A 10,931-nucleotide genomic window follows, 5' to 3' on the forward strand; every position below is an offset into this window, starting at 1 on the left:
TACAAAACATACTGTTCTGCTCCAGAGATTGGACCCTTCTTCTAAAGCGCAATTAAACTTCTGATGTATTACTACAGTCTTTTAAAATTATCTTTACCAAAATTTTATTTCAATGTCATTTTGATGATATTGTTTGATAAATACCATCTATTATAAGGGCACCATTCTTTAAAATGGGGAAAAACATACAACTTTAACAGTCACTGGCCAGGTAACTGTCTTACAAATTCCTTGAAATAGCAAGTGAGTGTGCCCATACTGCATCAATTGTTGATTTATTTTTATTGGTATTCTTTGGATTGATGGAGCCTTGTTCTTTGCTAATGCAGCTTGGACCTCTTCCTCCAATGCGATCATTTCTTGGTCACATGCTACCTCTTGAAATGGACCAAAGTCAACCAATTCTTTTGGATACAATGATTTGGTGTATTCATTTTCTTTTCATGCTTTCAGTATTATTTTATAATTTGTCCATAAAAATCCTTTAGAATTGGACCTCCAGGATTGATTTTTTCCCCTTTAGTTCTTTCAGTTCTTATTGAACATGTTACTCATACTCAATCTGTAACTCCAGATCTTAGCACTTTTCTATCTAACACTTTGCCCTTTTGTGCTGCACTTTATAAAGTTTTGTTCAACTTTTACCCCATCATTTCATTCAACTGCATTAGATACTATGAATTCAAAACCATATTTCTTACTTTACTTAGGCTTTTACTTTTTAATAACTTTTTCTTTCTTCATACATTATGTGCTTGATGTCATCATACAACTATACAAGTCAGCAAGTCTTTGGCCATTAGTGTTCAATGAATCACATCTATTCTTGAGATGTGGAGATGTTCTTTAAATTCAAGTATTTTATACTTAAAATCTTTTCTTTCTCTCCATCCCTCCCTTCCTCACTCTCTGGCTTGTTTTAATTTCCTTAAGCTTTAACTTGAACTTATATGTGAGAAATTGATTGTTTCATAGGGTACCCCTGAGCTTGTTTTGGCTGATAATATTGAATTATTCTATTGTCTCTCCCTACAGATATAATAATTTGATATTTGTGCATTTTATTAAGAGAAGTCCCCAAGTCTATATTTCCAAGTGTTCATCCTTCTTTTTTGTTTCCAAATTTTGTATTCTAAACACATCTTTATTACACATCAGCTCAATTTAAGACTAAAGAAGGAAGGATTCTTTAATTTTTTCATCACTATCTTTAGTGTATAATTTGGAATAGTATTCATATTATCTGGACTTTGTGTAGGTATACACATATTATCTTATCACAGATATCACCATGCTTTAAGATAGTTCTTTAAATGTTTTTTTAATGATTTATATCATGCTAAACTGGTTCACAATGATTGACCCTGTGTGTATATGAAATACTTGTGGCACAGTTTCCAACACTACAGCAACAGAAAAACCATTACAATAGTACAAAATAAAGAATAGTGATGGATATTTTAAATGCTTATAACATTATATATCATAAAACTACCACTTGAGGTAATCTATGAAATATGAAATAAATATGTTCCGATGAAATCTATGAATTTTTGTATTGTAAAAACTATTCTGCATTTGGGAATCTTAGTTTACTAATATAACTGTTAGAGAAATATTACAGGTGGATGATGAAAAAAACAACTTCTCTAGGAAGAACTTTTTGGAGAAATTCTGCTCTCAATCATCTCTAAGTGGAGAAAATCTTTGTTTCAGTAAGTTTGGAAAAGAGTTTAATTTTTTTTAGGTAAGTTATTACTAGGAATGTGGGCGAAAACAAAGTAAAAATAAATACAATCAAGACAAAATGACTAAAATAAATATCATTAAAAGTACTTATGTAACTGTTATCTAAGTCACGGAAGCCTTGGAAGTCTAGTGCGCTGTACTGAGCTGTCATGCCCACTAGTCCTCCACGTGGCTGAGGCCCTCTGCTCCCAGAATAATTTAAAGGCTCAGAAAATGAAGAGATGCTTCTACAATGTCTTTTAGGGTCACCAAGTCAGGATTAACTTGTTGGTACTGATTTTTGTTTTTTATTAAAAATTATACATGTCTTAAATAAATGAGTCGTGTGGTTTTAGTGTAATGTGCATTACCCAGTGGTAAAATAGGTAAATTTCTTTTTTTTAAAAAATAATTTTACATTAATGAATGGCAACAAATTGTTGCAGAATCCCTACTTTAGACATAATTCTGCAAATCAGCATTTGTTATTCTCTAATTATTTCACGGCAGTCATCTTGAACTTGAACAAAGATCTCTAGAGTACCAGCCACATACAGAAATTCAGACTTATCACCAGCATTTAAAAAACCAGGCTCAGGGAAAGAACTCAGCCTGGGGTCACATGCATGGTCTAATATAGCGAATGTTTAGCCTGCCCTGGCTACCACAAAACCAGGACAGCGAGAATATTCGCAGTGGTAAATTTCTAATAATATACTTTTGAAATTGTTTAGAAAAGATGATGTTTATCAAAATCTGAAGAATATTAACAAAAACATACTATGTAACATATACTTAGTTTTAGACAAATTTGCAAAGTGAAAACCATTAGGTAGAATGTAATCCATCAGAGGTGACTGACTTTAAGTGTTTAACAGTGTCTTATAGCTCAAATTATATATTGAATTAATTAAAATGAGATTTATTTTTTAAATTGAATGAACTTCTGTGCAATTTATTTTTATTTCTTGAATCTAGAGAATAGTGTGCAATGATGACTGAATATTTAAAAATGCTTTTCATCCTATTATTCTTTGTGTTAATTTTTCAGGAGTGATATTCTGCGTAATTAAAAATGGTAATTTTACTCTTTCATGTATTAAAAGAGCCCCATTAGTATAAATGATAATTATATCGAATTGGCAAAAGTTGTCCTGTCTACATGAGGGGATAGATTTCCTAATTTGTGCCTAGGAGTTTGCTTTTCATGAGTGGTTGATTGATTCCTATATTCATTCATTCATGCGCTCGCTTTCTTCTTAATCCATCACAAGCACATTCATTTATTCTGAAATCTTTCTTAGTTGCCTGGTTTGTACTTAGGCCTATATGCATAGGCATTAAATATTTGGCTATAAGTTACAATTCAACAAAACCCTGGGTATTGAAGGGGATGGTAATCAATTCCACCTACGTTCACAAAAAAGAATTGGACTCAATATTAATTTTGGAAGCTGTCGGTTTGAGATATGATAACCATTGCAGGAAATTCAGGGAAATAGCATTGAAATGAATATGAATGAGCAATAATGCTGAGTGAATACACTGTGAAAATGGACACATTATTCACCAGCATTTTTATTTTTATGGAAATACTAAGTGCCCTGTGTTTGAAAACACTTGATATGGAGAGAATAGAGAGAAAATAATTTACCTAGAAACTTGAAATATAAAAATCAAAAACTAATATTGTATACATACATTTTATAATAATATGAACATTGAAATATTACATATAGCTTTATATCTAAGTATTACCCCAAATTGAATAGAACTTTAATAAGATTAAATATTGTGAATTAAGTGGTAATTTACATTTCACATCATCAATTTTTTATTCAACCATTTAAACTGTTTATTAACCTCTCCAATAGCTTGTCCCGCCTCCTACCCTCTCCTTGATTTCTCTTCTTTTTGTGGAATACTATCGTCATCTTCACACAAGTAAACAGCTGTCTCTCCTCTAGGCTATTGCTTCATCTTTCATTCCATGTCCTCCACACTTGATAACAAGAAAGTTTGTTTCCTTTTGTATGAAATCTGTGTCTATTTTTTCTTCTTTATAATAGTTGGCTCATACACTTTTTGACCTTCTGTGATTGACTAATTTCACCCTGCATATTATTCAGTTCATCCTTACCATGAAGTTCAATTATTATTCCATTTTGTGTTTTAGTCCAAAATTTGTCATCCATTTTTGTATGTACTAACATATATTTATCCATTCTTCTGTTGATTTGCATTTAGATTAATTTTACCTTCTTGCAATTGTAAACAGTGCTGTGATGAACATGGACGTGTGTATGTTTGTTTGAGCTATGACTTTTGCTTTGTAAAACTATGTACTCAGCAAAGGAATTGTTTGGTCAAGCTGTTTGAGGTACCACACCAACACCTTCATAGAGATTCCACATTTTTGCAATCACACCAGTAATATATGAGGGTCCAATATATCTACGCTCTGTTCCTTGTTGTTCTTTTCTAGCTTTTTTTGTTTTAATTTTGCCATCAATGCAGTATAAGATATTGTTTCGTTGTTTTTTGGAATTGTATCTCTCAGACGGTATGTTAGGCCATGATGACTAGAGATAAAAAGCAGGTAACACTTACATATGTATAATTTTATTCCAAGCAAATATATATCACAAAATCATCCTAACCCAATCCAATTCAAGTCTAGAAGTCTGATACTTGTCCATGAGTCTATCTTCAGACTCACACGGTCACCATGTAGTGATGCAGAATGCAGGAATATCACAGGTCAGTGGTTGCGAGGTTGGTGGATTCAAGTTTGGTGGAAATAAGGCAGGGCTCTGGCAGCCTCAAGGTCGCCAAGAAGGGGGTGAGTGAAAGCAGAGAAAGAGCTTCTCTGAGCCTCCTTAGGAGAAGACCATGTCTTCAAGAATACATCACTAAGCTGTGAGCTGAGTGATAGGTTGTATACTACCCTATCCTATTGCATATTTTCAAGTTGATATAAAATTATGCCACTACCACAGACCACCCCTTGCTAATTGACATCTTTACACAATTTGTTAGATAAACATAATTTTAAACAAAAGTAAAAACAATATATTTCCCCTTATAGGATAAAACTAAAATGTGTTCCCTGAAAATGTGTCAGTCCCATTTAACCATAATATTCTATAAGTGAACAAAACAAAAATTTTCTATATCTGACAATTATAATTATGTGAACATCTAGATCTTAATCTTATATTACTATCAACATCTTGCCTGACTCATGAAAAGTTATAAACTAGCCACTTCCTGCTTTTATCCCCAACTCCATTTTAGCTATCCAATTCTATACTGCACAGTTCTATCAACCTGGTGCTTTAATGTGAAAATCTGTATTCCAGTTGGAACCTTGTGAGTCTGCATCCAGGAGAAAAGTCAAATCAGGGAAGGCCATTCACACAGTCACCGGCAGTATGCACCAATTTACAGGCTCAAAAATCTTATCTTCTCATGACCTGGTGAACCCAATGGAGGCCACTTTGCTTAGCCTTACCAGGGTGCCCATTAGCTGCCTTGCCTCTGGTCCATGGGCCATTTCACAAATTCTCAACAGCCTGAGCCCCCTTGGACTAGGTCATGCCAGAGTCTCAGGTTTCACTAAACTCCTTAAACTTTAGACTAGCCAATCTGTCTCTCCTATAGTCCCCATGAACTAGCTCCATAGTGTCACTGGCTAGACTCAAGCCATAGCATTGTTGCATTTCTCCAACTCCCCCTCAACAAGTGGCTCCAGCAATCACCTACTACCAGCGGCACCAGGTAAGCAGGCTCCCCACAGGCTCCCTGTAGTCTTCAACTCTAGAGAAGAGAGTTCCTTTGTACTTCCAAATTTTCCATCTTTGGGAGCAAAAGGTTGTTCAAAATTCAAAAAGCCAAAGTGACTCCATTTGTCTTTCTTCTTTTTTTCAGCCTGCCACCAGCTCTAGTGGGAAGCCTCTTTAAATTCAAATGTACTGCATACTCAAAGCACGGGATACAGCTCTACGTTGGTAGGCCTCATTCACAGAAGGCGAACTCATTTAACAGATCCCATTTCGTAGCAGAAATGTGTCCATTAATACATTCAGGGCCATTCATACATGCGTCAGATACTCATCACACAGTCGCATGCAATGATGCAGAATGTAGAAATATCACAGGCCAGTGAGTGAAAAAGTTACATGGACCCAAGGTTGGTGGACCCATGCAGGGTCCAGACATTCTCAAAGTGGACAGCCAACAGGCGAGTGAAGGGACTGTTGTCACTGCCACTGAGGGCCAGTGAATGTGAGAACTTCTTCATCAGATTCTTGGCCACCTGGATGGCTTCTTTGATGAATTATTTATTCATATCATCTGGGCACTTTTAATTAAATTTTTCAACTTTGATGTTGTTGCTGTAGTGTTGTGTTTACTATAGATTTTAGAAATTAGTCCCTTTTCTGATGTGTTATTACCACAAAATATGGCAAGTCTTTGGGTTCTCTTTTCATTTATTTTTTGATGTATATGTGTCTTATTTTCAGTAGATCCGTTACCGAGTTTGATTCCTACAGTATGTGTTTTTCTTATTATATTTGGTCATGTGTTTGTGCCCTGTATTACAGCTGTAAAATGTGTCCCTAATGCTTCATTGATTATCATAATTGCTCTATGATTCACATTTAGGTCTTTAATCAATGAGTAAATTTTTGTTTATAGGATGAGCTATGAATCCTATGTGATTCTTCTGAAAATGCAAGCCGAATTTAGACAATGCCATTGATTGAAAGTCTATCTCCTCCTAATTTATTTATTTTAGCCTTTGTTCACTATCAAGTATCTGTAGGTGGACAGATTTATTTCTGGATTCTTTATTTAGTTCTTTAAGCTTACAAATCTATCATGGTACCAACACAAAGCAATTTTTTTTTTGCTACCATAGCTGTCTGATAAGCTTAAAGTTTGGGAAATGAACAGCCTCCTACTTTGTTTTTCTTTGGTAATGCATTGCTTATCTTGCATCTCTTTCTCTAAATAAAGTTCACAATTTGTTTTCCATTTCTTTAAAGAATGAAATTGGGATCTGGACTAGAATTATGTAATGCTTACAGTTTGCTATGAGCAATATTGTCATGTCTACAATTTAAGAGCATTCTATTCATGATCATGAAACATTCTTCAATTTATGTAGGTTTCTTTTGGTTTCTTGTAGTAGTATTTTTGTACAACTCTTTTATTTCTCCTATTATCTTTATGCCCATGTAATTCATCTTTTGTGTAGCTATTGTAAATGGTGTTGTTTTCTTGATTTCCTTTCCAGAGCACTTAATGGCCCTTTATTTCCTTATAGCTACAGTGAGTACTGCCAACAGAAATAATGAACAAGAGTGTTGATAAAAGGCCTTATGTGTGGTTCCCGTTTGTTAGAGGAATACTTTCATTTTATCCCCATTTAGGGAAATGTTGACTGGTGGTTTCGTGTATATAATATTTACTATTGGGAAATTTCATTAACAGTCCTATTTTACTTCCTTTTGTTTCATTTTTTTTCAGAAATGAGTGTTAGAGTGTATCAAATACTGTTTATGTTTCAGTTGCTATTATCACACTGTTCTTATAAGTTTATATATGTAGTGGATTACTTTGATTTTTTTTCTAATGCCTGCTTCCTTTAATATTGCATTGTTAGAATTCCTATGGAATAGTTCTACTCTGTCCTGTTTGGTCCTTAATATTTGGAATTGACCCAACCTATGCAGGTATTGTGCTCAGTTGTTTGTTTGGGTTATGTCCCCAGACCAAGACACTGCCATGTAGCCCAATTTGACTCATAAAATAAATACCAAACTCACTGCTATTGAGTCAAATCTTCTAGTGACCTTATAGAACACAGCAGAATTGCCTCTTAGGGTCTTCAAGAATGTAAATCTTTTTTATTAATAAATCTTTTTATTGGGGCTCATAAAACTCTTATCACAATCCATACATACATCAATTGAGCAAAGCACCCTTATACATTAGTTGCACTCGTCATTCTCAAAATCCACCTTCCACTTGGGTTCCTGGAATCAGCTCGGTTTCCCTTTTTCCCCCTCCCCCTCCCTTTCCCTCCCACTCCCCCCTGGTCCTTTAATAGATTATAAATAATTATTATATCTTATCTTACACTGCCCAGCGTCTCCCCTCACCCACCTTCCCATTACCCATCTCCCAGAGAGGAGGTTACACATAGATCTCCAAGATCGGTTCTCCCTTTCTTCACTCCCTACTCTCCTGGTGTCGCTACTCCTACCACGGGTGTTGAGGGGTTCGTCTGTCCTAGATTCCCTGTGTTTCCAGATCCCTACTACACCACTGTGCATCCTCTGGTATAAGCAGGTCTGCAAGGTAGAATTGGGGTCATGATAATTGGGAGGGGAGGAAGCATTCAGGAAGTAGAGGAAGGTTTTGAGTTTCATTGTTGCTGCACTGAATCCTGGATGACTCATCTCCTCCCCACTACCCCTCTAGAAGGGATTTCCAGCTGTCTACAGATGGGCATTGGGTCCCCATCACACACTCCCCTCATTCATGGTGATGTGTTTCCCACGACCACCACCACCACCACCCCTTTGTTGTTTAAGACCTGGTCTCCTCTGCCCTTCACGATCAGCCATGTTGGTGTGCTGCTTCCATGTGGGCTTTGTTGCTTCTGGGCTAGATGGCCATTTGCTTGCTTTCAAGCCTTTAAGTCCCCAGACACTATATCTCTCAGTAGCCGGGCACCATCAGCCTTCTTCACCACACTTGCTTATGCACATCTTTACAGGAGTAGAAAGCATTACCTTTATATTGAGGAGTAACTGGTGGTTTAGAATTGCTGACATTGTAGTTAGCAGCTCAAACCATAACCATGATAGTAACAGGGCTCTTCAAGACTGCAAATCGTTTGGGAGAAGATAGTCTCTCCTATCCCCAAAGAGTGGCTGATGAGTTTGATTTGCTGACCTTGAAGGCTACGGTATCTCATATTTTATTCCACAGCACAACCAGGGTTCTTAAACTAATATACTAACCTGTAAGAAAAAATCTGAAGTTCACACTCAGCAGCTGTTCAGCTAGAGAAAATAAGCTTATATAATCTTGTAATATTTACAACCTCAGAAATCCTACCCTCAATATATTTAGAATTCTTCAATGGAAGAGGATTAATTTCTATGCTTAATCATATATTGATATTGACAGATATTATGTGATATGTATTTATCTATATAGATCATCATAAGCTACATAAGTTAAGAATTTCAAATTTTTAAGGGTTTGTTTCTTATCCTTCAGAAATTATGACATGCTATATTTTAACTGTATAGTTAAGCTTAAAATCAAGCATATCGAATTGAATGAAATATAGTAATAGATATAGCATCTCACTTAATTTCTCAATATCTTCATTTTCTCCTTGAGAATCAATAAAATGAACTTAGGGTATTTACATTTCACAATAATCCAATCACACGTTTTTGTGTTTTATATTTAAAACTTTATACAGTGAAAATAGGAAAACATTCTTTTGCTTTGCATTAATATCACTTAAACTTTTCATTAAATATTATAAACAAGTCTGAAAAATCTACGTAATCTATGAACTCAATTCTAAGGCAAAACAGTAGAGATAACAGACAGATTACCCATTGCCAGGGGTTTGGAGAGAGATCATTTATTTTTATGACAGTGAAAATATTCTCTTTGAGACTCAAAGAATAAACAATTGTCATTCATTATGCTTTGTCTAAATTCATAGGTGTGTGCAATCTGAAAAGAAGTTAAATATAGACTGTGAACTTTAGTGAATAATACTGCATACATATTGGATAAATGTAACAAATGGACCAAGGGGCTGCAAAAAAGTAAATAAGAAAAACAATGTGCAGTGGGTAGTAATTTAAGCTCTTGTCCTTATAAGGTGCTAATGAGTAGGTTCCTACCCATAGTGACCCTACACCCAACAGAAGGAAATGCTGCATGACCCTGGGTCTTTCTCACAACTGTTCAGATGCCTCCACCATGGTTGCACCCACTCTGTCAAACCTTCTTGTCTGTGACCTACCTCTCTTTCACTTCACCTCTCTTTTAGCAAGCATGATGTCCTTCTTTGGGGAAGATCTCTCCCGACTATATTTCTAAAGTATGTCAACTGAAATCTCAACAACCCTCCCTCTAAGGAGCACCCTCATCATATTTCTATTTAGACAGATGGGTTTGTCCTTTTAGCGGCCATGACACTTCCAAGATCCTTCACTAACACCTCAATTCAGATGTATCAATTCTTCTTCAGACTTCTTACTCAATGCCTAACTTGAACGTGCATATGAGGCAAGGGGAAAATACCATGACTTGAGTCAAGCTCACTTTAGTTCTCAAAGTAACATCTTTCCTTTGCCATACTCTAAAAATCTCCTGTGCAGTAGATTTACCTAATGCGATGCATCTTTTGATCTCCTGAATACTGCTTCCATGAGCATTGATTATTTATCCAAGCAATACCAACTCCTTGATAACTACAGCCTTTTCTCCATTTATCATGATGCTACCTGTTGGTCCAGTTCTGAGGATTTTTGGTTGTCCTTACATTGAGTTGTAATCCACAGTGAAGGTTACAACACTTGATTGTCATCAGCAAGTCCTCCTTACTTTCAGCAAGCAAGGTTGCATCAATATCATGCAGTGTGTTGTCAGTAGTCTTCTTTCAATTCTGAAGCCCCATTTTTCTTCATATCATCCAGTTTCTCTGATTATTTGTTAGTGTATAGATTGAGTAATTATGGTGAATGGATACAAACCTGACCCACACCTTTCCTGATTTTAAACCAGGCAGTATGTGTTAGTCTGGGTTGAGCTTGACTAGAGAAACAGATACAGAGACACTCATGCATGTATAGTAATTAGCGTAATTGTATATTAAGAAAACATCCCAGCCCAGTCGAGAGCAAGTCTATAAATGCATATTAGCTCATATGTCCTATACCTGTCTATAAATCCCTCTTGAGACTCATGCAACACATGAAATTATGTTGAATGCAGGAAGATCACAGGCCAGTGGATGGAAAGTCTTGTGGATTCAGTAGTTGTGGAAGCATCTCAGCACACTGGTGTGGTTCTCCACGTGACTTCTCCAGCTACAAGCTCTGGCTGCAATTAGCATAGCTCCATGTGGCTTGCCACCAGAAATGTCAAGCAGAGAG

At 35.9% G+C, this 10,931-nt stretch overlaps 1 non-coding gene across 1 annotated transcript; it reads right to left on the bottom strand.

The window, feature by feature from the left end:
* Positions 1–2,293: 2,293 nt before the first annotated feature.
* LOC142442077 (small nucleolar RNA SNORA72) lies at positions 2,294–2,424 on the bottom strand. The gene has a single exon (XR_012783331.1). It is a non-coding gene; the product is annotated as a small nucleolar RNA SNORA72 (small nucleolar RNA).
* Between the last annotated feature and the right edge of the window lie 8,507 nt (positions 2,425–10,931).

The sequence above is a fragment of the Tenrec ecaudatus genome, chromosome 2 (genome assembly GCF_050624435.1).
Source record: "Tenrec ecaudatus isolate mTenEca1 chromosome 2, mTenEca1.hap1, whole genome shotgun sequence".
Taxonomy (NCBI): Eukaryota; Metazoa; Chordata; class Mammalia; order Afrosoricida; family Tenrecidae; genus Tenrec; species Tenrec ecaudatus.